The sequence below is a fragment of the Scyliorhinus torazame genome, chromosome 6 (genome assembly GCF_047496885.1).
Source record: "Scyliorhinus torazame isolate Kashiwa2021f chromosome 6, sScyTor2.1, whole genome shotgun sequence".
NCBI lineage: Eukaryota > Metazoa > Chordata > Chondrichthyes > Carcharhiniformes > Scyliorhinidae > Scyliorhinus > Scyliorhinus torazame.
This window is the reverse complement of record NC_092712.1, coordinates 180,147,180-180,171,334: the sequence shown is the minus strand read 5'-3', so window position 1 is coordinate 180,171,334 and position 24,155 is coordinate 180,147,180. Positions and strand designations below refer to the sequence as shown.

At 48.9% G+C, this 24,155-nt stretch overlaps 1 long non-coding RNA gene and 1 pseudogene across 1 annotated transcript in view; one reads left to right on the top strand and one right to left on the bottom strand.

Annotated features, from left to right (window-relative positions):
- The window catches only part of LOC140425754 (uncharacterized), a 186,639-nt gene that overhangs the window by 150,037 nt on the left and 12,447 nt on the right, over positions 1-24,155 (bottom strand). The gene's annotated exons all lie outside the window — the stretch shown is intronic.
- Positions 182-1,416, top strand: LOC140425753 (stromal cell-derived factor 2-like; annotated as a pseudogene).

The following is a 24,155-nucleotide window of genomic DNA, read 5'->3' as shown; positions in this document are numbered from 1 at the left end:
TGATCCCGATCATGGGAGAAGGGCCCAACAGCTACGACAGGGTATGAAGAACTTTGGCTGCGGGAAGTCTCCAATTGGCTGGGGCGTTCGAGGGGCGGGGCGACAGGAGGCTGGGCTGTTTGCTGGTCACTGCGCATGGAGGGGGAGTACAGGGGCTGATGGATGGCCAGGTGGGCACGCAATGCTAACAGTGGTGGCCACATCTTGGAACTCCGCACTTGTGCTCACCCTCTGCACACTGGTCAGCTCGTCCCCCACCACTGATCAGCAGTATGTGACCTGCGGCTCCATGGTAAAGCTGCTCAGCGGCCAGCACAATACCCACTTCCAATCCCATGATGTGAAGTATGGGTCGAGAAATGGTCAGTAGTCTGTGACTGGGGTGGATGCACCTGACGACAGTAACAACTGCTGGACAGTGAGAGGGAAGCCAGGCCAGGTTTGTCAGTGAAGAATACCGATCAAATGTGGCCAGTCAATACACTGACACATGTAAACACTGGAAGAAACCTACACAGTCATCACTCTGTGTCACCACACTCTGCAAAATAGGAAGTAAGTGCTTTTGGTGAGAATGGAGAAGGAGATGATTTGGATGTTTGGATAGTGCATGCAGCGGAACAAAAGCACAAAGAACAAAGAACAAAGAAATGTACAGCACAGGAACAGGCCCTTCGGCCCTCCAAGCCAAACCGACCATGGTGCCCGACTAAACTACAATCTCCTACACTTCCTGGGTCTGTATCCCTCTATTCCCATCCTATTCATGTATTTGTCAAGATGCCCCTTAAATGTCACTATCGTCCCTGCTTCCACCACCTCCTCCGGCAGCGAGTTCCAGGCACCCACTACCCTCTGTGTAAAAAACTTGCCTCGTGCATCTACTCTAAACCTTGCCCCTCTCACCTTAAACCTATGCCCCCTGGTAAGTGACCTCTCTACCCTGGGGAAAAGCCTCTGACTATCCACTCTGTCTATGCCCCTCATAATTTTGTAGACCTCTATCAGGTCGCCCCCTCAACCTCCGTCGTTCCAGTGAGAACAAACCAAGTTTATTCAACCGCTCCTCATAGCTAATGCCCTCCATACCAGGCAACATCCTGGTAAATCTCCTCTGCACCCTCTCTAAAGCCTCCACATCCTTCTGGTAGTGTGGCGACCAGAATTGAACACTAGACTCCAAGTGTGGCCTAACTAAGGTTCTATACAAGATGGGAGCGAGATGATGCTGTACACTTCAAACATGCAGGCACCCAGGTCTTTCTAATGATAACTGGATAGCAATATTGTCATCCAATCCAAGGCCAGCTTGAGGTCCATGGCACATTCAACCCCAATGCCAACAATGACTGGACTGTAATGGAGGGTGTCTTTATCAAACTCAGTGCCAGGTCATTGAAACATGATGAGCTATAGTTTAATTTTCATAAGACTATGTGCAGGGAACCAAGGAGGCCAGTAAGAAATAATTGATGTGTTGGGTGTTCTAGATCACATACAGGTCACCAACACTAGAAATAGTGCAACACTATTTTATTGAATCATGAACTGTTTAAACATACTCAGACTGTGGGTTAATACGATACTAGCTTTAACTAAAGACTTTTGCCTTGTCCTAACTAGTCGATGCACTCAGCGCATGGTGAATGTCTGTATTGCAGGCTGTGAGCTCTGCCCTCCTAGCTAGCTGCTACTCGAATGAGCGGGAACTCTGATGCCTCCTGTCTTTCTAGTGCGTGTGCTCTCACTGGTGATTGGCTGCAGTGTTGTGTGTGTTGATTGGTCCCACTGTGTGTCCATCAGTGTGTGTCTGCACCATGCTATACTGGTATGTATTATGACATCCCCCTTTGATAAAAAATGTACCTGCATGGCAATAAATAGTGTATTGTGAATGTTCCTGACTACGTGTGTGCAAAATATTTACAGGACTATGTACATAAAAACTAAGCTATTTACATGGGAAGGTGCCTGGTGCAGAAAAACAGTGTGTCACAAGAATAACGAGATGAACACTGTATACAAACCACTTGAACGATTAAACGGAAGAACAGAACAAATCAGAAAGCCCATAAGTCCACAAAGTTCACAAATTAAGTCTCTGAGGTGGGCGACAAATTCTGGTTGACCGCCTCAAAGGGTGGGGCGAGAGCCGCCGGCTGAGGAGTGGGCTGGACTGCGTCAGAGTGAGGAGGATGCCGAGTGACCGGAATCTCTGCATAGTCCAGGTCAGGGTCAACAGGAGGGTGTGGCAATGGTGGAGGATCACGTAGCGAACGCGGAACGAGACGAAGGGCATGTCGATTGCGGCGCAGAATGGAGCCATCCGGTAGACGAACCAGGAACGAGCGGGGGGCCACCTGCCGAAGGACCACAGCGGTTGCAGACCAGCCACCATCCGGAAGATGGATATGGGCGTTGTCATCTTGAGCCAGAGCAGGGAGATCAGCTGCACGGGAGTCATGAGCCACCTTGTGCTGTGCACGAGACAGTTGCATTAGTTGAAGGACCGGAACGTGGTCGAGGTCTGGGATATGAATGGACGGCACCGTCATCCTCATGGTGCGACCCATGAGCAGCTGGGCTGACGACAGGCCAGTGGACAGTGGGGCCAAGCAATAGGCCAGCAGGGCGAGGTAGAAATCGGACCCAACATCGGCAGCCTTGCAGAGGAGCCGTTTGACTATGTGGACGCCCTTCTCCGCTTTGCCGTTGGATAGGGGCACAGGGGACTGGATGTCGCATGCACAAAGTTGTACCTCCTGGCAAAGTTGGACCATTCCTGGCTTGCGAAGCAGGGACCATTGGCCAACATCACAGTGAGTGGGATGCCGTGTCGAGTAAAGGTGTCCTTGCAGGCACGGAAGACTGCAGACGATGTGATAAACATAGAACATAGAAAAATACAGCACAGAACAGATCCTTCGGCTCACGATGTTGTGCCGAACCTTTGTCCGAGATTAATCATAGATTATCATTTAATTTACAGTGCAGAAGGAGGCCATTCGGCCCATTGAGTTTGCACCGGCTCTTGGAAAGAGCACCCTACCCAAAGTCAACACCTCCACCCAACACCAAGGGCAATTTTGGACACTAAGGGGAATTTATCATGGCCAATCCACCTAACCTGCACAGCATTGGACTGTTGGAGGAAACCAGAGCACCCGGAGGAAACCCACGCAGACACGGGGAGGATGTGCAGACTCCGCACAGACAGTGACCCAAGCCGGAATCGAACCTGGGTCCCTGGAGCTGTGAAGCAATTGTGCTATCCACAATGCTACCGTGCTGCCCTTAAGAACAAATAAATCTACACTATATCATTTTACCGTAATCAATGTACCTATCCAATAGCTGCTTGAAGGTCCCTAATGTTTCCGACTCAACTACTTCCACAGGCAGTGCATTCCATGCCCCCACTACTCTCTGGGTAAAGAACCTACCTCTGACATCCCCCCTATATCTTCCACCATTCACCTTAAATTTATGTCCCCTTGTAATGGTTTGTTCCACCCGGTGAAAAAGTCACTGACTGTCTACTCTACCTATTCCCCTGATCATCTTATAAACCTCTATCAAGTCACCCCTCATCCTTCTCCGTTCTAATGAGAAAAGGCCTAGCACCCTCAACCTTTCCTTGTAAGACCTACTCTCCATTCCAGGCAACATCCTGGTAAATCTCCTTTGCACCTTTTACAAAGCTTTCACATCCTTCCTAAAATGAGGCGACCAGAACTGTACACAGTTCTCCAAATGTGGCCTTACCAAAGTTTTGTACAGTTGCATCATCACTTCACGGCTCTTAAATTCAATCTCTCTGTTAATGAACGCCAGCACATCATAGGCCTTCTTCACAACTCTATCCACTTGAGTGGCAACTTTCAAAGATGTATGAACATAGACCCCAAGATCTCTCTGCTCCTCCACATTGCCAAGAACCCTACCGTTAACCCTGTATTCCACATTCATATTTGTCCTTCCAAAATGGACAACCTCACACTTATCAGGGTTAAACTCCATCTGCCACTTCTCAGCCCAGCTCTGCATCCTATCTATGTCTCTTTGCAGCCGACAACAGCCCTCCTCACTATCCACAACTCCACCAATCTTCGTATCGTCTGCAAATTTACTGACCCACCCTTCAACTCCCTCATCCAAGTCATTAATGAAAATCACAAACAGCAGAGGACCCAGAACTGATCCCTGCGGTATGCCACTGGTAACTGGGATCCAGGCTGAATATTTGCTATCCACCACCACTCTCTGACTTCTATCGGTTAGCCAGTTTGTTATCCAACTGGCCAAATTTCCCACTATCCCATGCCTCCTTACTTTCTGCAGAAGCCTACCATGGGGAACCTTACCCTTATCAAATGCCTTACTAAAATCCATGTACACTACATCCACTGCTTTACGTTCATCCACATGCTTGGTCACCTCCTCAAAGAATTCAATAAGTCTTGTAAGGCAAGACCTACCCCTCACAAATCCGTGCTGACTATCCCTAATCAAGCAGTGTCTTTCCAGATGCTCAGAAATCCTATCCTTCAGTACCCTTTCCATGACTTTGCCTACCACCGAAGTAAGACTAACTGGCCTGTAATTCCCAGGGTTATTCCTAGTCCCTTTTTTGAACAGGGGCACTACATTCGCCACTCTCCAATCCCCTGGTACCACCCCTGTTGACAGTGAGGCCGAAAAGTTCATTGCCAACGGCTCTGCAATTTCATCTCTTGCTTCCCATAGCATCCTTGGATATATCCCGTCAGGTCCGGGGGACTTGTCTATTCTCAAGTTTTTCAAAATGCCCAACACATCTTCCTTCCTAACAAGTATTTCCTCGAGCTTACCAGTCTGTTTCACACTGTCCTCTCCAACAATATGGCCTCTCTCATTTGTAAATACAGAAGAAAAGTATTCGTTCAAGACCTCTCCTATCTCTTCAGACTCAATACACAATCTCCCGCTACTGTCCTTGATCGGACCTACCCTCGCCCTAGTCATTCTCATATTTCTCACATATGTGTAAAAGGCCTTGGGGTTTTCCTTGATCCAACCCGCCAAAGATTGCTCATGCCCTCTCTTAGCTCTCCTAATCCCTTTCTTCAGTTCCCTCCTGGCTATCTTGTATCCCTCCAACGCCCTGTCTGAACCTTGTTTCCTCAGCCTTACACAAGCCTCCTTTTTCCTCTTAACAAGACATTCAACCTCTCTTGTCAACCATGGTTCCCTCACTCGATCATCTCTTCCCTGCCTGACAGGGACATACATATCAAGGACACGTAGTACCTGTTCCTTGAACAAGTTCCACATTTGAAAAATGAAAAAAAAATGAAAATCGCTTATTGTCACAAGTAGGCTTCAGATGAAGTTACTGTGAAAAGCCCCCAGTTGCCACATTCCGGCGCCTGTTCGGGGAGGCTGTTACAGGAATTGAACCATGCTGCTGGCCTGCCTTGGTCTGCTTTCAAAACCAGCGACTTCTAAACAGCCCCTATTTCACTTGTGTCCTTCCCTGACAGCCTATGTTCCCAACTTATGCACTTCAATTCTTGTCTGACAACATCGTATTTACCCTTCCCCCAATTGTAAACCTTGCCCTGTTGCACGCACCTATCCCTCTCCATTACTAAAGTGAAAGTCACAGAATTGTGGCCACGATCTCCAAAATGCTCCCCCACTAACAAATCTATCACTTGCCCTGGTTCATTACCAAGTACTAAATCCAATAGTGCCCCTCCTCTGGTCGGACAATCTACATCCTGTGTTAGAAAAGCTTCCTGGACACACTGCACAAACACCACCCCATCCAAACTATTTGATCTAAAGAGTTTCCACTCAATGTTTGGGAAGTTAAAGTCACCCATGACTACTACCCTGTGACTTCTGCGCCTTTCCAAAATCTGTTTCCCAATCTGTTCCTCCACATCTTTGCTACTATTGGGGGGCCTATAGAAAACTCCTAACAAGGTGACTGTTCCTTTCCTATTTCTGACTTCAACCCATAATACCTCAGTAGGCTGATACTCCTCGAACTGTCTTTCTGCAGCTGTTATACTATCTCTAATTAACAATGCTACCCCCCCACCTCTTTTACCACCCTCCCTAATCTTATTGAAACATCTATAACCAGGGACCTCCAACAACCATTTCTGCCCCTCTTCTATCCAAGTTTCCGTGATGGCCACCACATCGTAGTCCCAAGTACCGATCCATGCCTTAAGTTCACCCACCTTATTCCTGATGCTTCTTGCGTTGAAGTATACACACTTCAACCCATCTCCGTGTCTGCAAGTACTCTCCTTTGTCAGTGTTCCCTTCCCCACTGCCTCATTACACGCTTTGGCGTCCTGAATATCGGCTACCTTAGTTGCTGGACTACAAATCCGGTTCCCATTCCCCTTCCAAATTAGTTTAAACCCTCCCGAAGAGGACTAGAAAACCTCCCTCCCAGGATATTGGTGCCCCTCTGGTTCAGATGCAACCCGTCCTGCTTGTACAGGTCCCACCTTCCCCAGAATGCGCTCCAATTATCCAAATACCTGAAGCCCCCCCTCCTACACTATTCCTGCAGCCATGTGTTCAGCTGCACTCTCTCCCTATTCCTAGCCTCGCTAACACGTGGCACCGGCAACAGACCAGAGATGACAACTCTGTCCTGGCTTTTAACTTCCAGCCTAACTCCCTAAACTTGTTTATTACCTCCACACCCCTTTTCCTACCTACATAGTTGGTACCAATGTGCACCACAACTTCTGGCTGCTCCCCCTCCCCCTTAAGGATCCTGAAGACATGATCCGAGACATCCCTGGCCCTGGCACCCGGGAGGCAACATACCTTCCGTGAGTCTCGCTCGCGACCACAGAATCTCCTATCTATTCCCCTAACCATTGAATCTCCTCCAACTATTGCTTTTCTATTCTCCCCCCTTCCCATCTGAGCCCCAGAGCCAGACTCAGTGCCAGAGACCTGGCCGCAAGGGCCTTCCCCCGGTAGGTCATCCCCCCCCCAACAGCATCCAAAATGGTATACTTGTTTTGAAGGGGAACGGCCCGATGTCGTGTAAACGTACCACTCCGGGTAGTTTGTAAAGTAGTCTACAATCAAGACATAGTTCCTGCCCAGCGCGTGGAACAGGTCGATGCCGACCTTGGACCAAGGGGACGTGACCAACTCATGGGGCTGTAGGGTCTCACGTGGTTGGGCCGGCTGGAAGTGCTGACAAGTGGGGCAGTTGAGCACTGTGTTGGTGATGTCGCCATTGATGCCGAGCCAGTACACAGCCTCTCGGGCCCGTCGGCGGCACTTTTCCACGGCAAGATGGCCCTCGTGTAGCTGTTCCAAGATGAGCTGGCGCATGCTGTGCGGGATGACAATGCGGTCCAGCTTCAGGAGAACACCATCGACTACCGCCAGATCATCTCAGATGTTGTAGAACTGCGGACATTGGCCCTTGAGCAACCCGTCCGTTAGCTGGCACATGACACGCTGTAGCAAAGGGTCAGCCGCTGTCTCGCGGCGAATTTGGACGAGGCGTTCATCCGTGGCAGGTAGATTGGAGGCCACGAAGGCCACATGGGCGTCAACCAGACAGACGAATCCCGCTGGGTCACACAGAGTGTTGACTGCCCTGGAGAGAGCGTCAGCAATGATTAGGTCTTTGCCCGGGGTGTATACCAGCTGGAAGTCGTATCGCCGGAGCTTGAGCAGAATACGCTGGAGGCGAGGTGTCATGTTGTTCAAGTCTTTCTGTATTATATTGACCAGCGGGCGATGGTCGGTCTCGACGGTGAATTGGGGAAGGCCGTACACATAATCATGAAACTTGACGACACCGGTCAAAAGGCCCAGGCACTCCTTTTCTATCTGCGCGTAGCGCTGTTCCGTGGGGGTCATGGCGCGTGACGCATATGCAACGGGGACCCATGATAAGGCCTCATCGCGTTGCAGGAGCACCGCCCCAATGCCAGACTGGCTGGCATCGGTCGACATTTTTGACTCTTTCGCTGGATAAAAAAAAGCTAAGACCGGGCCGTGGTGAGTTTGGTTTTGAGTTCTCTCCATTCGCGCTCGTGGGCAGGAAGCCATTGGAAGTCTGTCGTCTTCCTGACCAGGTTCCTGAGAGCCGTGGTATGAGAGGCGAGGTTCGGGATGAACTTCCCTAGGAAGTTGACCATGCCCAGAAATCGGAGGACCACCTTCTTGTCCTCTGGCGTTTTCATGGCTGTGATAGCAGCCACCTTGTCCGCATCCAGCCGCACACCCAACTGGGAGATGTGGTCCCCTAGAAACTTGAGTTCCGTCTGACCAAAATAGCATTTGGCTCTGTTGAGGAGTAGGCCCTGCTCCCGTATGCGTTTGAACGCGCGCTGGAGGCGACTGACATGCTCCTGCGGGGTGGTGGACCAAATGATTATGTCATCGACATAGACGCGAACACCTTCAATGCCTTTCATCATTTGTTCCATGATCCTGTGGAACACGTCTGAAGCCGATATGATCCCAAACGGCATCCTGTTGTAACACTATCTGCCAAACGGGGTGTTAAAGGTACACAGTTTCCTGCTGGATTTGTCGAGCTTATTTTGCCAGAAACCTTTCGAGGCGTCAAGTTTGGTGAAGAGCTTGGCACGAGTCATCTCTAAGCTCGCCGGAAGGCTTTTTTACGCACACCATGGAACTGACCCAGTCGGTTGGTTCCGTAACTCTGGCGATCACTTCTTGGTCTTTGACATCCTGCAGCTGCTGCTTGAGGCGGTCCTTGAGGGGTGCTGGGACTCTGCGAGGTGCATGCACCACAGGCGTGGAGTTCTGTTTGAATAGGATCTTGTAAGTATATGGGAGCGTGCCCATGCCTTCGAAAACATCGCGGTGCTGGTCGATGATGGCGTCGATTTGCGCCCTGAAGTCAGCATCCTGGAAGGCAGATCTGTCATCAGGAGAGAGAGAGTGAACTCTTTGAACGAGGTTCAGCAACTTGCATGCCTGTGCGCCAAGCAGGGAGTCCTTCGAGGAGCCCACAATCTCGAAAGGAAGGATGGCTTTCGTGACTTGTGCGTCACTTCAAGTAGGCACGAGCCGGTAGCAAGAATGATGTTGCCATTGTAGTCCCATAGCTGCCAGACCGATGGCAGGATGGCTGGTTTGACACAAAGGCTTTGGAAAGCAGACCACGCCATGAGATTGGCAGAGGCACCAGTGTCGAGGCGGAATCGTATTTGGGACCGGTTGACTGTCAGGGTGGCATACCACTCATCGTCTGGATCGATGCTGTATACCGACAGCGGCCGGTGTCTTTGCTTCGGGGACAGCCTGTTTTTTGTTACGACACTGACTCGAAAAGGCGCCTTCGGGTCCTCGGTGTCACTGCTGTGTGGGAGGTCTGCATCGGACTCGTGGGTTGAATTGCCCGAACATTCCTGCGAGGCTGGCTGAAGCGATATGAATTGGCAGGCTGAGCTGCTCGACAGAAGGCAGCATGGAGGCCAAGTCTTCCACATCGCAGGCATTCTCGAGATTTTGCGGGACATTGACGCTTTCAGTGGGCGGAGCCACAGTTGCCGCACGTCGGGACGTCAGCACGTTTGTTGCACCACCGCGCATGCGCGGTGCGGTTGTACGTGGTGCGCGCCTGCGGATTACGTTCCTCAAGGTCGCCGTCCCCTCGTTTGGTGCGCACAAGCGCAGCAGTCCGCGTAATGTGTGCGAAATGGCCGCCCTCATCCAGGCTGAGGCCCTGGAGGTGCTCAATCACTTGGACCCGTTCCGCCTCGTGGGGACCTTGCCGTGCTGTTTCAGCCGCTTGTATATGGGAATACCGACGCGTGGCGTTTTCATGTAAGACACAGGTCTCGATGGCGGTCGCTAGAGTGAGTTGCTTTACTTTGAGGAGCTGCTGACGTAAGGGGTCCGACTGAACACTGAAAACGATCTGGTCGCGTATCATGGAGCCGTAGCTGCAAGACTGCGCAAGGATGTGGAGGTGTGTGAGAAAGGATTGGAAAGGTTCATCCTTACCCTGCAAACGTTGCTGGAATACGTAGTGTTCGAAACTTTCATTCACCTCTACGCTGCAGTGAGTGTCAAACTTGAGGAGGACCGTCTTGAACTTCTGTCTTATCTTCGTCATCTGCAAAGGTGAGAGAGTTGAAAATGTGGATGGCATGGTCCCCGGCCGTGGATAGGAGAAGAGCAATCTTTCTGGTGTCCGAGGCGCCCTCCCTGTCCATGGCTTTGAGGAAGAGCTGGAAGCGCTGATTGAAAATCTTCCAGTCGGCCCGAGGTTGCCGGCGATGCAGAGCGGCGGCGGCGGGCTGATGTTGTCCATGTTGCAGGATGACGGAATGCTGGTGGAAGGCAGATCACTTGCAGGTCAGTCTAAGAAGTGCTAATATCCCACGACACCTGGTGTCATGATGTGTTTTGGGTGTTCTGGATCACATACAGGTCACCAACACTTGAAATAGTGCAACACTATTTTATTGAATCATTAACTGTTTAAACATACTCAGACTGTGGGTTAATACGATACTAGCTTTAACTAAAGACCTTTGCCTTGTCCTAACCAGTCGATGCACTCAGCGCATGGTGAATGTCTGTATTGCAGGCTGTGAGCTCTGCCCTCCTAGCTAGCTGCTACTCGAATGAGCGGGAACTCTGATGCCTCCTGTCTTTATAGTGCGTGTGCTCTCACTGGTGATTGGCTGCGCTGTTGTGTGTGTTGATTGGTCCCACTGTGTGTCCATCAGTGTGTGTCTGCACCATGATATACTGGTGGATATTATGACAATAATGTGACATTGTGCGTGTTTGACAAGCTACTTCATCTCATCTAAAGTCATAATTTATAAAGTAAAAACAAGTTTGTACTTTTTTCGATACTTGGTAAATTTCTAAAGAAATGGGAATATATTTGAAACAAAGATTTTGTGTAAATGTCAGGATCCGCATGCTCAACTGACATTGTTTTAATTTTCAGCAGTAAAATGTCATGTACTTGGAAAAAACAGGTACAGCGACCAGCTTTTTAGTTGAGAATGCTGGCCATGACAGCCTTTCAAAACAAACTATGGAGTCTTTCCACCAGAAGAGGTGGCAGAGAGAAGGTCACACACCCTGTACATCCCTGCTTTGGGCGCAAAATTATGGAGGAACATTTTCTCCACTTTGTAGCTGCCAGCAAGCAAGCAACAGGACAGTGTGAAGAACTGAAGATGGATCATTTTGTAATAAGGAAGAGAGGGCCAGAGACACAAACAGGCCAGGATCTCAAAACTGAATCTGCTGGAGAGAGTTTCACAGGAGAGTCCACGGAAGGACAAAACAGTGCTGGTATGCGCTGTATACGGATCTCCAGGGCCCCCGGTGAGCAACCCATTGAGAAGAAAGTAAAATTGGGAACAAAGCAGTATAAAGATGATTTTTTTTTGTTCGTTCATGGGACGTCGGCATCAAATGTCAAATTCAAATTTCACCATCTACTGCGGTGGGATTTGAACCGGGGTCCCCAGAGCATTAGCCTGGAGCTCTGGTTTACCAGTTCAGTTACAATACCATGATGCCACCTCTTGAGGCATGGCTTTAACTGTGCCAATGCAAATCAGGGTGCAAAGTCCATGGGAGGGATTCGCCGACCCCCACCGGGGATTGTGCCGTGCCAGTCGGGGGCCGTTGGCAGTGGCCTCCTCGGCAATTCTCCAGGCCCGATGGGCCGAGAGGCCATCCGTTCCTGGCCAGTCCCGCTGGCATGAAATGGGCATGGTCCATTCTGGAGGGACCTGGCTTGTCGGCCGTCTAGCGGGGTCCTCGGGTGGGCGCGGGGGATCCGGCCCCGGGGGGGGCCCCCACCGTGGCCTGGCCTGAGATCGGGGCCCACCGATCTGCGGGAGGGCCTGTGCCCTCTTTCCCGCCACGCCGGCCTCTGTAAGGCCCTGCCATGGCCGGCACGGAGAAGAACCCCCCTGCACATGCACAGGAAACATGGCGGCGGCCCTTCGGCGCCGGTTGGTGCAGCGGCAATCCCTCCAGCGCCGGCCTAGCTCCCGGAAGTGCGGAGGATTCCGCAACTTGTGGGCGGCCCGATGCTGGAGTGGTTCACGCCGCTCTTGGTGCCGGTACGGGCCGCCCCGCCAATTCCAGGAAAATCCCAGCCCATGTGTGTTATATGCAGGGAAGTACTGCCAAATGAAAGTTTAAAACCCTCAAAACCTCTCACGCATTTGAAGACACGCATGGCGAGTTCGAGGACAAATCTCTTGAATATCTTTGAAAGGATGCAGCCTAAATCGTCATCTGAAGTCCTTAGCAGAAATGTAACATTGAACTGAAAAAGCAAGTGAGATCATGAGGACCAAGCAGGCTCACATGTCACATTAAAGGTAAGCAATGATGGTGTGTTGTGATGGTTAGCTGGCATGGGTCATGAGGGTGTGCCAGTGTGGCTCGCGAAGTTCGACCCGCATGGGTCGCGAAGGCCGGCCGGCGTGGGTCGCGAAAGTCGGCCGGCGTGGGTCCAAAAGGTCAGCCGGTTGGTAAAAGTGGGTCTCGGAAAGAACCCCCGGTGTGTTCTGAGCATTTAAATCAAGGGGCGTTGTATTTAAACGGCTCCACTGCACTCACTCTCATTCAAATCAGGAGGATGGCAGCTAGAAGACCCTCGTGCAATTACTGGATGCCGTGGAGGAGTGGTAAGCCACAATTTACCACGGGTTTGCAGGAGGCCCTCCAGCAAGGTCACAAAATCCACCTAAGACACGGTGGCAGCACTGGTCAGTGCCTGCAGCCTGACCAAGAGGATGGGGATTCAAAGCAGAAAGAAAATGAATGATCTCCTACAAGTTGCAAGGGCGAGTGCCCCCTGTCTCCCTTTGGCTTTCGACCCTTCCATCACCCCTGATGTGTCACCTTGAATTCACATACTGTCATAGAGGTTACATAGAATTTACAGTGCAGAAGGAGGCCATTCGGCCCATCGAGTCTGCACCGGCTCCTGGAAAGAGCACCCTACCCAAAGTCAACGCCTCCACCCTATCCCCATAACCCAGCAACCCCACCCAACACTAAGGGCAATTTTGGACACTAAGGGCAATTTATCATGGCCAATCCACCTAACCTGCACATCTTTGGACTGTGGGAGGAAACCGGAGCACCCGGAGGAAACCCACGCACACACGGGGAGGACGTGCAGACTCTGCACAGACAGTGACCCAAGCCGGAATCGAACCTGGGACCCTGGAGCTGTGAAGCAATTGTGCTAGCCACAAGGCTACCGTGCTGCCCCGAGGTCATGTGAGGGTCCCTTTAAGAAAAGGGTGTTTTATCAAATGGCTGCAGTGATGTCACTGTGTGGGTGGAGCTGGGCTGTGATTCTGTCTTTTACTTTCATTTTGAGCTGGAAGCTGCTTTGTGCCTCTGAGTTTTTTTGTTTCGTTTTCAGTTGGGAGCTGCATTCAAACAAAGAAGGTGTATTTTTGGTCTCTCTCTCTCTGCATGCGAAAGAATTTCTCCAGACCAATTGATAACTTCAAAGTAATTCCTGTTTCTCTGTAATGAGTTCAAACCTACTGTTTTTGTGGGAAAAGGGTGTTTGGCTTCTGGATGTTATTAGAAAAGTTATTAAGGGTCACCTATCGAATACTGTATCTTTGGGGAGGTATTTGTGTTGGTAGTTAATAAGATGTTTACTGTGTGTTTTGATGCACGATCAATGACCACTAAAGCGAGGTTGTAGTCCAACTGAAGGCTTTAATAAGCTAGATGTTTCCCCCAGCAGCTCAGGTACAGAATGAAGGCTGCTAGGGTGGCACGGGCTCTTATACCCCGCCTAGTAGGGCGGAGCTACCATACATCCTAACCAATAGAAAGCATACAGTTTCCACCAATGGTGCTCCAGCCTATCAGGTATTGCATTACCGAAAATACCACATTCACCCCCTGTTAAAAAAGAGTCCAGCGGGGGTGATGGCCTGATACTACAAACATGGCAACGTGGTAGAATTAGTTATGGAGGTACCGTAATACCTCCGCACAGTATTTTGTAGCTATTTACAATTCTGATAGCTATGTACATTTGATGATTTACATTTACAGTTTACAGTTTACAATTAAAAATGGAGCAATCAGTTTACAGTTTACAGTCTACAATTTAAAATGAAGCAATCAGTCGATCGGGGGCCCTGGTCGTCCTCTGTGATTGTCGGAGCTTCGGCGGTGACTGCGGTGGAGGCGCGGGCGTCTGTGACTCCGGGAGCATGGCTTCGATCTCCATGGCAGCTTCGGCACCCTTAGACGGCGCTAGTGGGGAAAACGGTTGACCTGGGAAGGGAGCACCTGCGGGGAGCGTCGGTGGGTGGTGGGGCCTCGACTGGGCCGGCGGTATGACCGATCCTCCTGTAAGGTGCCCCGGTGGAGGGGAGGGTGGGACTGGTGGTTGGGGTGTGCATGGGGTTCCGGCGGGCGCCAGGTCTCGTAGGGAGACCGTATCTTGTCGGCCGTCGGTGTACGCCATGAAGGCGTACTGGGGGTTAGCATGGAGCAGATGGACCCTCTTGACCAACGGGTCCAACCTGTGCGCCCGCACATGTTTTCGGAGCAGGATGGGTCCGGGTGCTGCCAGCCAGGTCGGGAGTGTGGTCCCAGAGGAGGACTTCCTGGGGAAGACAAGGAGACGTTCGTGAGGTGTCTGGTTGGTGGTCGTACAAAGCAGTGACCGGATGGAGTGGAGGGCATCCGGGAGGACTTCCTGCCAGCGGGAGACTGGGAGGTTCCTGGACCGTAGGGCCAGTAGGACGGTCTTCCAGACCGTTCCATTCTCCCTCTCCACCTGTCCGTTACGCCGGGGGTTGTAACTGGTTGTCCTGCTCGAGGCGATGCCCTTGCTAAACAGGAATTGACGCAGTTCATCGCTCATAAAAGAGGACCCCCTATCACTATGTATGTAAGCGGGGAACCCGAACAGTGCAAAGATGCTATGGAGGGCCTTGATGACGGTAGTTGCGGTCATGTCGGGGCAGGGGATGGCGAATGGGAACCGGGAGTACTCATCAATCACGTTCAGGATGTACGTGTTGCGGTCGGTGGAGGGGAGGGGGGCCTTTGAAGTCCATGCTGAGGCGTTCAAAGGGATGGGAAGCCTTTATCAGGTGCGCTTTCTCTGGTCGGATAAGTGTGGTTTGCACTCCCCGCAGATTTGGCAGTCCCTGGTGGCTGTCCTGACCTCCTCGATGGAGTAGGGCAGGTTACGGGTCTTGACAAAATGAAAAAAGCGAGTGACCCCCGGGTGGCAGAGATTCTCGTGAAGGGCTCGGAGGCGGTCCACTTGTGCGGTGGTACATGTGCCGCGGGACAGGGCGTCAGGAGGCTCATTTAGCTTCCCGGGACGATACAAGATCTCATAGTTGTAGGTGGAGAGTTCGATCCTCCACCGCAAGATCTTGTCGTTTTTTTATCTTGCCCCGCTGTGCAACCGAAAGCAACCGACCGTTGGTCCATGGGGAGAGTGAATCTCCTGCCGGCCAGGTAATGCCTCCAATGTCGCACAGCTTCTACTATGGCTTGGGCCTCCTTTTCGACTGAGGAGTGGCGGATTTAGGAAGCATGGAGGGTACAAGAGAAGAAGGCCACCGGTCTGCCCGCTTGGTTGAGGGTGGCCGCCAGAGCTACATCGGATGCATCGCTCTCAACCTGGAAGAGGAGGGACTCGTCGATGGCATGCATCGTGGCCTTTGCAATGTCTGCTCTAATGCGGCTGAAGGCCTGGCGGGCCTCGATCGACAGGGGAAAAGCTGTGGATTGGATCAGGGGACGTGCCTTGTCCGCATAGTTGTGGACCCACTGGGCGTAGTAGCTGAAAAACCCTAAGCAACGCTTCAGGGCCTTGGAGCAGTGAGGGAGGGGGAACTCCATAAGGGGGCGCATGCGTTCAGGGTCGGGGCCTATAACTCAATTTCGCACTACGTAGCCGAGGATGGCTAGGCAGTCGGTGCTAAACACGCATTTATCCTTGTTGTATGTAAGGTTAAGGATTTTTGCGGTCTGGAGGAATTTTCGGAGGTTGGTGTCGTGGCCCTGCTGGTCGTGGCCGCAGATGGTGATATTATCGAGATACGGGAATGTTGCCCGTAAACCGTACCGATCAACCATTCGGCCCATCTCGCGCTGGAATACCGAGACCCCGTTGGTGACACCGAAGGGAACCCTTAAGAAGTGGTAGAGCCGCCCATCTGCCTCGAAGGCAGTGTATTTGCGGTCACTAGTGCGGATGGGGAGCTGGTGCTAGGCGGACTTGAGATCCACCGTGGAGAAGACCTTGTAATGCGCAATCCTGTTTACCAGGTCGGATATGCGGGGGAGAGGGTACGCGTCCAGCTGCGTAAACCTGTTGATGGTCTGACTGTAGTCGATGACCATCCTCTGCTTCTCCCCGGTCTTTACCACCATTACTTGAGCTCTCCAGGGGCTGTTACTGGCTTCAATGACCCCTTCCCTCAGTAGCTTTTGGACCTCTGACCTAATAAAGATCCGGTCCTGGGCACTGTACCGTCTGCTCCTGGTGGCGACGGGTTTGCAATCCGGAGTGAGGTTCGCAAACAGGGAAGGCTGTTCGACCTTAAGGGTCGCGAGGCCGCAGACAGTAAGGGGGGGTATAGGGCCGCCGAATTTGAAAGTTAGACTTTGGAGGTTACACTGGAAGTCTAAACCCAGGAGTGTAGCCGTGCAGAGGTGGGGAAGGACGTAGAGATGGAAATTTTGGAGCTCCCTTCCCTGGACTGTGAGGTTTGCTACACAAAACCCCTTTATCTCCACTGTGTGTTAACCGGAGGCCAGGGAGGTTTTTTGATTAACGGGGTGGATGAGGAGAGAACAGCGCCTTACCGTGTCGGGGTGTATGAAGCTCTCCGTGCTCCCAGAGTTGATTAGGCAGGACGTCTTGTGCCCGATGATGAATACGGTCATTGTAGCAGTTGAGAGTGTTCGAGGCCGGGACTGATCCAGGGTCACCGAGGCTAATCACAGCAGTTGATAGTTCTTTTCGGGCAGTGCGTGGTCAGCCGAGCTGGGGTCCTGGGATTTCATCCAAGATGGCGGCTCCCATTAGTCGCACATGGCTGGGGGTGCACAAAATGGCGGCGCCCAGCCCTCCAACCCGGCGTCCACAAAACAAGATGGCGGCGCCCGTGGTCGGCAGGTGGCCCTGGAATAGAAAGATGGCGTCGACCGTTGGCCGCATGGGGACCGTGGAGAAGTTTGTGGTTGTGGTCCGCATTCGCCGCCGGAGACCGCGGCAACCGCACGGGCCTGACATAACCCCACGAAATGGCCCTTTTTGCGCATCCCTTGCAGGTGGATGCGCAGGCCGGGCAGGGCTGGCGGGGGTGCTTGGCCTGCGCGCAAATGTAGCAGCGGGGCGCCCCGGGGTTGCCAGGCCGCCTTGTAGCGCAGGCCTGTGGGGGAATGGGGGAAGTCTCGGGGTCGGCCGCGGAGGGTTTTCACGCTGCCCAGGGGGCTGCCGCGCGGTCGGGAACATAAGCAAAGGCGTTCCTGGAGGCCACGTCTAGGGAGCCTGCAAGGGCCCGTGCCTCTCTGAGACCCAGAGTGTCTTTTTCTAACAGTCGCTGGCGGATTTGTGAGGATAGCATACCTGCCACGAAAGCGTCTCGGACTAAGAGTTCAGTGTGTTCGCTCGCCGTAACTTGCAGGCAGCTGCAGCTTCTCCCCAGCACCAGGTGTGCACGGTAGAATTCTTCCAGCGATTCCCCAGGAGTTTGTCACCTTGTTACAAGCAGGTGCCGGGCATAGACCTGGTTTACTGGGCGAATAGTGCTGCATCGAATTCTTCCGCTTCCTCGATGAGGGTGTAAATCTCCGGGCTCACCCATGAGTGCAGACTTGCAGTTTCTGCTCTCCCGTGGGTGTGTTTTCAGCCATCCCAAGATACCCTTTAAAGCACGCCAGCCAGTGCTTGAAGGTTGCCGCTGAGTTCGCTGCGTGGGGGCTGAGTTGCAGACACTCCGGCTTGATTCGGAGCTCCATCCTTTCTTCTTAAAAAAAACTAGCTTATTAAATTGTTGCATGGTCAATGACCATTAAAACGAGGTTGTAGTCCAACTGAAGGCTTTAATAAGCTCGATGTTTCCCCCAGCAGCTCAGGTACAGAATGAAGGCTGCTGGGGTGGCACGAGCTCTTATACCCCACCTAGCAGGGCGGAGCTACCATACATCCTAACCAATAGAAAGCATACAGTTTCCACTAATGGTGCTCCAGCCTATCAGGTACCGTAATACCGATAATACCACATGTTTATAAAATGTTAACTGGATTCATAGAATAAACATTCTTTTCTTTAAAAATACTTAAGATCTCTGTTGCATCATACCTGTAAAGTGGGCCCTTGTACCCCTCATAACCAAGATCTATTAAAAGTTGTAGATCAGGTTAACTCCATGATATACTTTGGTATTCTCTAAACTCTGGCCCATAACAAATTTGGGGCTTGTGGGGTAAAAGTCTATCTTTCGTGATTGGGTTGGCTTCGTGAACTTAAAGACAGTGAGGGGTGAGCATATTTGTTTCTGCTTTTCAGGCATGGTATTCCAGTTTAGGTAGAGGGTGTGTTTTGGACAATGGCTCTTGCAGAGGTTCAGAAGTTTTTGGAAGTGGAGAAAGTCACACGGAGTACCTTACGAACAGAGACTAAAAAAAGGTATGAAACATTGCAGTTAACGTTACCTGACAGGATACGAAAAGAGGAGGTACTTACGGCGGCAGCTGAGCATTTAAAATTGTCTGAGATACAGTCCGACTCATTAGACTTGGCAAAAATTCAGTTACAGATTAAGCAACTTGAACATAAAAAGAATTGAAGCAGCTTGAATACGAAATGAGAATACGAAGAGAAAAGGGGAGAGAATAAAGAAAAAAAAGAAAGAATAGCCCTAACAGAACAACAAGAAAGAGAAAGAGAGTAACAGATCAGGGAAAAAGAAAAAGAGAGAGACAGTTTGAACTTCAGAAAATGGCCATGAAACCTGAAAGTCAGTTAAAATTGGCGGATGTAAAGAGAAACGTACAGTTTGAGGATAAAGGGCAGGATAGTGATGAGGATAAAGAAAAAGAGCATCATAGTCGAAGGCTTGGTGGGGATCTGTTTAAATATGTCCAAGAATTGCCAAGGTTTGATGAGAAGGAGGTAGAAACCTTTTTCATTTCATTTGAGAAGGTAGCCAAACAAATGTAGGTCATGTGGGTACTACTGATTCAAACAAAGCTGCTAGGTAGAGCTAGAAAAGTGTTTGCATCACTATCAGAGGAGGTATCTGGGAGGTATGAGGAGGTGACAAAATCCATCTTAGGTGCATGTGAACTCGTGCCTAAAGCTTACGGACAAAGGTTTAGAAATTTAAGGAAAGAACCTGGTCAAACATACATGGAATTTGAAAGGATCAAATAGAGTAATTTTGATAGTTGGATAAGGGCTTTGAAAATAGACCAAACGTCTGAAGCTCTCAGAGAAATTATACTTTTGGAGGAGTTTAAAAATTCAATTCCTGATGTAGTGAGAACTCATATGGAAGAGCAAAGGGTTAAAACTGTGAGGTTAGCAGCAGAAATGGAAGATGATTAAGAATTAGTTCAGATATCAAAGTTTGGTTTCCGCCATCAGTTTCAGACTGTGAGGGATAGAAACGGGGGACATGAGAAATACTCAAGCGGTAACGGTAAAGGTGATCTGATGGGAGATAATAAGGAGAGTGTACCTCAGATTAAAAAAGAAATCCAGGAGGGTGGATGAGACATGAAAAGTTTAAACTGTTTTCGCTGTAATAAACTAGGCCATGTAAAGTCTCAGTGTTGGTGGTTGAAGAAAAGCACTGGGAAGGTTGATGTGGTAAAACAGGATACACCAGTGGGGTTTGTTAAAGTGGTAAAGGAAAGCCCAAATGAAGCGAAGGAGGTGCAAAAGATTGTACAGCCTGATCAAGAGCTGATTGATAAGAAGATGCCAGATCTCTTTAAAGAATTTACTTGTGTGGATAAAGTTTACTCATGTGTACCAGGAGCAGAAGGTAAAGAAGTCACAAATTAAGAGATACGGGAGCTAGTCAGTCTTTCATGATAAGATATGAGGATTTATGTAGTTTGGGAGGAATATTGCCAGAAAAGGTGGTAATATGTTGAATTCAAGTTGAGAAGAGTAGTATTTATTATATAAGGTAAGGGTGGATAGTCCAGTGAAGAGTGGTGAAGTGGTAGTAGGAGTAATGCAGAAAATATCTTGTCCAGGAATACAGTTTATCTTGGGTAATGATATAGCTGGATCGCAGGTGGGAGTGATACCTACTGTGGTGGATAAGCCAGTGGAAAATCAGTCAACTGAAGTGTTGAAGGATGAATATCCTGGGATTTTTCTGGATTATGTAATAACAAGGTTGCAAAGTCACAGGTTGAGACAAGAGGAGATCAAAGAGTGAAGATAAAGTTCAAGTTCAATTATCAGAAACAATTTTTAATCAGATGGTTTGAAAAGAACAAAAACAGGTGGAGGATGAGACGGATATTTTTATTTCAGGAAAATTAGTGGAGTTACAACAGAAAGATATAGAAATAAAACAGATGTATCAGAAAGCATACACGGAAGAGGAATCTGAGTGTGGAACACAATGTTATTACCGTAAAAGTGATGTCTTGATGAGAAAATGGAGACCTTTGCAGATGCAGGCAGATGAAAAGTGGGAAGACATTCATCAAGTGGTATTGCTGGTAAGGTATAGAAAGGAGGTGTTGCAAGTAGCACATGAGGTACCAGTGGGAGGTCATTTGGGAGTAAAGAAAACTCAAGCTAAAACACAAAAACATTTTTATTGGCCTGGACGACATAAAGATGTTGTTAAATTTTATCAATCATGTCACACATGTCAAGTTATTGGGAATCCTCAAGCAGTGATGAAACCAGCGCCCTTAATACCCATTCCAGTATTTGAGGAACCTTTTACAAGGATCTTAATTGATTGCGTAGGACCACTTTCTAAAATGAAATGTGGGAATCAATATCTTTTGAATATAATAGGTGTGTCTACTAGGTTTCCAGAGTCCATTCCAGTACGCAACAGTACAGCTAAAAAGATTGTGGAGGAGTTACTTAAATTCTTTACTAGATATGGACTACCCACAGAAATACAATTAAGGATCAAATTTTACCTTAAGGTTATTCAAAGAAGTTACGGATAGCTTACAAATAAAACAATTTAAATCAACTGCGTACCATCCAGAATCGCAGGGAGCATTAGAAAGGTGGCATCAGACATTAAAGACAATGTTGAGGGCTTATTGTCAAGATTATCCAGAGGATTGGGATTAAGGAATTCCATTCGTACTGTTTGCAATTAGGGCTGCACCTAATGAATCAACCAAATTCAGTCCTTTTGAACTAATTTTTGGTCATGAGGTAAGAGGAGCATTTAAATTGATTAAGGAAGAATTGGTGAGTGAGCAGTCGGAACTTACATTATTGGATTACGTGTCAAATTTTAGGGAACAATTAAATAGAGCAGGGGAATTGGCTAGACAACATTTAAATGTTGCACAACATGGGGCAGCACGGTAGCCTTGTGGATAGCACAATTGCTTCACAGCTCCAGGGTCCCAGGTTCGATTCCAGCTTGGGTCACTGTCTGTGCGGAGTCTGCACATCCTCCCCGTGTGTGCGTGGGTTTCCTCCGGGTGCTCCGGTTTCCTCCCACAGTCCAAAGATGTGCGGGTTAGGTGGATTGGCCATGATAAATTGCCCTTAGTGTCCAAAATTGTCCTTAGTGTTGGGTGGGGTTACTGGGTTATGGGGATAGGGTGGCGGTGTTGACCTTGGGTAGGGTGCTCTTTCCAAGAGCCGGTGCGGACTCGATGGGCCGAATGGCCTCCTTCTGCACTGTAAATTCTATGATAATCTATGTGATAAAACAGGTAGTGGTCAAGAAAGCCACTTCGTAGTTTTGCCAGTGGAGATAAAGTTTTAGTATTGTTTCCAGTGCTAGGTGAACCATTAAAAGCAAGGTTTTGTGGACTTTATCAGATTGAAAGGAAATTAATTGAGGTGAATTATGTGGTAAGAAAACCGGATAGAGGAAAAACTCACCGAGTGTACCATGTAAATATGCTTAAAAGGTACTTTGAAAGGAAAGGAGAGCAAATGGAGGAGGTTTTAATGATTCAAACTCAAAGTGAAGAACCAAATCCAGATGACTTTGAATTTGACATCCTTCAAATTAAATTGGAAAACGAGGATGTTCCAAGAAATTGGGATAAATTGTTGAGTTACCTTCCAGAGGAAAAACAAAGTGATCTGAAAGAGTTATTGAAAGCACATGGGCAAGTTGTGGAGATAAGTTGGGAAGTACTAAAATGCCTATACATGATGTCGATGTGGGAAATGCTGTTCCAATTAAACAACATCCATATAGCCTTAACCCTTTAAAATTGGCACAGGTTAACAAAGAAATTGAAAGTATGCTTAAAAATAGCACAATTGAAGTGGGTTGCAGCCAATGGAGCTCACCCATAGTGATGGTACTGAAACCGGACAGCACCCAACGGTTTTGTGTGGGCTATAGAAAGGTTAATGCAGTTACAAGAACAGACTCTTATCCTATCCCGCGCTTGGAGGATTAAATTACGAAGGTGGGTCAATCAGCTTTTATTTCCAAACTGGATTTACTTCAAGGTTACTAGCAGGTACCTTTATCCGAAAGGGTGATGGAGATTTCAGGTTTTGTGACTCCAGATGGTATATACTAATTCAAAGTTATGTCATTTTGTATGAAAAACGCCCCAGCCACATTTCAAAATTAACTAACAAAGTTGTTTCAGGATTACCCAATTGTGCGTTATACATCGACGATCTGGTAATTTTTAGTCAGATATGGAAAGAACATTTGAAGCATCTGATGGAGTTATTCGATCGACTTCAGGAGGTGGGTTTGATGGTAAACCTAGTCAAAAGTACATTTGGAAAAGCGTAAGTCGCCTTCCTTGGCCATACAATTGGACAGGGTCGAATGGTCCCACGGGATGTGAAAACAAAAATTATTGGGGAGTTTCCAATACCCTTGACATGAAGGGAAATAATGCGATTTCATGGCATGAGTGGATTTTACCTGAAATTTGTGCCGAATTTAAGCAGTGTAGTCACCCCACTGATGGACTTGCTAAAGAAGCGTAGCAAATTTCAAGGGACAGCAGAGTGTCAACAGGCATTTGACGGCCTGAAGGCTGTGTTAACCACTGCGCCTGTGTTTGCCATCTCCAATTACACAAAACCATTCAAAGTGGCTGTTGATGCGAGTGATGTAGGCATAGGTGCGGTGCTCTTACAGGAAGACATCGAAGGACTAGAGTGGCCTATTTGGTATTTTTCAAAGAAATTAAATAAGCACCAGAAGAAGTGTTCAGCGAATGAGAAGGAGACTTTGAGCTTGGTGCTGGTTTTGCAACATTTTCAAATTTATATTACCAGCAATTCGTCTGAAACAATTATATATACAGATCATAATCCATTGCATTTTTTGAAGCGATTCCAGAATAACAATGCCCGACTGTTTTGATGGAGTTTATTGTTACAGCCATTTCATTTAAAAATAATACATGTGGCAGGATGAGAAACCGTGATAGCCGATGCTTTGACACGAATGTGATCAAGAGAAGCTGGTTCGGTGCAGGAAGAAGAACTAAAATGCACTATGTTATTATAAATGTTTGCGTGTTTTGTTTTGTTGAACAAAAAAGTATATTTACTGTCAATATCTCTTAAAGGTAAGTGAAAAGGTGAAAAATGAAACCATCCTGAAGTTGATGGTTTATTTCTTTCCTTGGGAGGAGGTGTCATGTGAGGGTCCCTTTAAGAAAAGGGTGTTTCATCAAATGACTGCAGTGATGTCATTGTGTGGTTGGAGCTGGGCTGTGATTCTGTCTTTTACTTTCATTTTGAGCTGTAAGCTGCTTTGTGGCTCTGTGTTTTTTTGGTTTCGTTTTCAGTTGGGAGCTGCATTCAAACAAAGAAGGTGTATTTTGGTCTCGCTCCTTGCATGCTAAAGAATGTCTCCAGATCACTTGATAACTTCAAAGTAATACCTGTTTTCTGTTAGGAAGTCAAACCTACTGTTTTTGT